This window comes from Elephantulus edwardii, unplaced genomic scaffold (assembly GCF_000299155.1).
Source record: "Elephantulus edwardii isolate Elephantulus edwardi_28Jun2011 unplaced genomic scaffold, EleEdw1.0 scaffold00142, whole genome shotgun sequence".
In the NCBI taxonomy this organism is placed as follows: domain Eukaryota; kingdom Metazoa; phylum Chordata; class Mammalia; order Macroscelidea; family Macroscelididae; genus Elephantulus; species Elephantulus edwardii.
Window position 1 is genome coordinate 3712930 of NW_006399892.1, and position 3945 is coordinate 3716874.

Genomic DNA, 3945 nt, shown 5'->3' on the forward strand with positions numbered 1-3945 from the left:
TTCTCCTTCTATCCTCCTTGGTCATTGTCCAACTCTCTGATGCATAACAGGTGATTGCGAAGACCATGGCCTGTATCAGACGCACCTTGGTCTCCAAAGAGACACCATTGCTCTTCAGCACTTTGGAGAGGTCCCTAACATGATAGTATCATGATAGATGGAGAAAACTTTGAAACTGTCAATAACCAGGAAATGCATTGCCCTGCACCAGTCTGCAATAAGGGACCTCTCCAAATTATTAAGGGCAACGATTCCAGTTTGAGGACTAAGGAGTGTCTGATTTAGGCTATGATCTTTCCAGACACTTATTTAGCATCTAAAAGGTAGACAATGAATAAGGTTGACAGAAGAAATTATGCCTTTGAACTGTGTTGTTGGAGAAGAATAGTGAACATCTGATGGACTTCCAAAAGAACAAACAAGATAAGATGCAGTCAAAGAGCTTCTGAAGTAGAGTCTCATGTAATTCAGGCATATTGTTAGGGGAGACTGTTTCTTATAGAGGGACATCATGCTTGGAAAGTTCAAGAGTCAGTGAAAGAGAGAAAGACCTTCAGTCAGATGGATTGAAGTGACTGATTCTATGAGCTCTAGTGTGTCAGGAAGTGTGAGGAGGGAACAGGATAGAATAGAGTTCAGATCTGTTGTTCATAGTGTTACACGGAGTCATACTTGACTCAGCATCATTTAACAACAGCAACAACAGTGGATAGGAAGTCATATTGTTAACCCAAAATTGATACATGTCTCACTATTTGAATCCACCAAATGTTTCACAGGCGAGGATAAGTGCTCTCCTCTCATGCTGTTTATAGCCTATGAAAAATTGAAATGTGTTATGAGTCAGTTCTGGGTCCAAAGCAATGAGAGTAAGAGAGAGAGAGTGAAATTTGTACTCAAAATTAACACATATATGTTTGAAAAATTGTGTGCTCTAATTTAAATGCATTATATGTTGTTATGTGTCATCTAGTCATAGTATTCATAAATTATACAAGACTCAGCAATTTTTAACATCCCAGTGCTTATGGTGCTGTGGTAGGTAGCATTGAAGGAGCCCAGGATCACTGTCAATGTATGTACAGTAGAACAAAGTTTTGTTTGTTTCTACTATATTGTTCAACAATATTTTGCTTGCATGTGGTATTAATGATATTGTTTGCTTTCACATTCACTTGGATCACCTTTCTTGGGAATGGGAGCAAATATGAACCTCTTCCAATCCATTGGATGGACAGCTGTCCTCCACGTTTCCTGACATACACTGACGAGTGCATTCAAGGCTGCATTTGTTAATTGAAACATGTCAGTTGGTATCTCATTGAATCTTGGGGCCTTATTTTTTTTTTCCAATACCTTCAATGCAACTTCTACTTCCTCCTTCATTACCTTTGGCTCCTGTTAATACGGTACTTCCAAAAATTTTTCTGTGTTAATCCTTTCTGGTAGATTGAATCTGTGTATTCCCTCCATCTTATTTGATGCTTTCTGGGTAATTCAATATTTTGTCATGGGATACTTCAATATTGTGACACAAGGCTTAAATTTGTTTTTCAATTCTTCCAGGTTGAGAAGTGCAGAGCAAGTTCTTTCCTTTTTATTCTCCAATTCCATATCTCTGCAAATTCGGTTATAATACTTTGCTTTGTCCTCCCAAGATGCCATTGCAAAGCTTCTGTTCAGCTCTATCACTTGTACATGTTGTCCTTTGGTTTTGTCTTCTCCACACTCCAGTGCAATCTTTAGAGTTTCTTCTGACATCCATTTCAATTTTTACTTTCTCCTTTTGCAATAACCTTTAGTTTTCTTTATGGATGACATCATCCCACAACTCATCTTCCTTTTGATCATTGGTGTTTAATACCTCAAATACATTCTTAAGATGAGCCTGAAATTCAGATGGAATTGATCCAAGATCCTATCTTGGCTCCTTTGCCCTTATTTTCATTTGCTTCTGCCTCAATTTGAACTTGCATGTGAGCAATTAATGATTTAACCGACAGTCTGTCCCTGGCCTAGTTTTGATTACTGATATTGAGCTTCTCAAAAAATTTCCTTCACAAATAGTCTATCTGAATCCTTTCCAGTCTATCAGGTGAGATCCACACGTAAAGTTGTCATTCGTGTCTTCTAACAAAAGGTATTTGCAATGAATAAATAATGATAAATACAAAATTAAATCATTCCATTTCCAGCCTCATTTCTATTACCAAGCCTATATCTTTTGACTACTTTTTCTTCTTCAGTCTTTCTGACTTTTGCATTCCAGTCACCAATTATAATTAATGCCTCTTGATTGCATGTTGGGTCAATTTCAGACTGCAAGATTTGATAAAAATTCTCAATTTTTTCCTCTTTGGCTCTAGGTGTAGGAATATATATTTGAATAATATTGCTAAAAGGTCTTCCTTGTATGCATTTGTATATTATCCTATCATTCACCACTTTATATTTCAGTATAGAACTTGAAATTGACTTTATTACTATGAATGAAACACCATTCTTTGTTTTTCATACTCTGCTTAATATACCATGTGATTATCGGTTTTAAAGTGGCCAAAGCTAGTCCATCTTATATGTCGATATTAATGTGTTTCAGTTAATTTTTAACGATTTCCAGTTTTCCAACATTCACACTATATACATTTCATGTTCCAGTTCTTAAAATGGCTAGAACAGTACCTAGATATGTAACTGCAAGAAGTTCAAGCAGGATTTAGAAGTGGTTGTGGCACCAAGGTTATCATTGCTGATAGCAGATGGATCCAGGATGAAAGTAAGGACTACCAAAAGAATGCCCAGTTGACATTGCTTTATTGACTATGCAAAGGCATTTGTCCCCTAACAAGCTGTGGCTGACATTGAGCAGAATGTGAATCTCAGAGCACTTTATTGTGCTCACATGGTACCTATGCCTGGACCAGGAAGCTGTTGTACAAATGAAGCAGGGCAGCACTGCATGCTTTGGAATTAGAAAAGGAGTGTACCAGGGTTGCATTGTCTCTACATACATATTCAATCTGTATACTTAGAAAATCATCCAAGAAGCTGGACTCTATGAAGAGAAGTGTGGCATCAGGACAGGAGGAAGACTAGATTGCATCTAATAACAATAATGCTTGCAATTTCCCCCACTATATATTCTAACATAAAACAGTACTGCTCATTGAAATTGGAAGCAGGAGTGGCTTCCACTTCCATAAATAGCTTGCATCCAGAAACCCTATGAACCTGGAGAAAGAATGAAAGTCACACACACACAAGTGTCAAGGACTCTAGTTCCTAGGATCACTATGAGTTGCCTATGACTCAAAGGCACTTAACAACACAGAGAGAGACCAGTGGGTCTAGTGGACTGAAAGTGATGCTACCAAGCTAAAGGTGGGTGACTCTAATCCGCGACACTAAGGCTTGTTTTTCATTGTTTTTATTTAAACAGTCTTCTATGTCAGATAGCCCTGATGTGTCCTCTTGCTGTACAGAGATAACTTGTGGTCGCTGTGAAGCTGAACACTGTGACACTGAAGTGTCAAATACCAATGGTGGACAGTGTTTGGTGGCACTCCCAGTTAAAACAAGCTTGGAAGCAGAAGTGGCATCCACTTCTGTAAATAGCTTCCCTCTCGAAATCCTATGAACCTAGAGAAAGGATCAAAGTCAAGCACGAAAGTGTTGAGGACTCTCGTTCATAGGGCCACTATGAGTCGCCTATGTCTTAATGGCACTTAACAACTCAACAACAACATTCATTGAAAGATATGTTGATTACATGAATTGCCTTGAAATATAATGATAAAATTTCCTTTTGCTTTCCTGTTGTTGTGTGCCATCAAATCGGAATAGCCTCATAACTGACTGTCTTGTTGTTGTTGTTGTTAAGTGCCGTCAAGTTGTAAATGACTCATAGCCACCCGACAAATGAAAGGCCTAAGCACTTACTTGTAT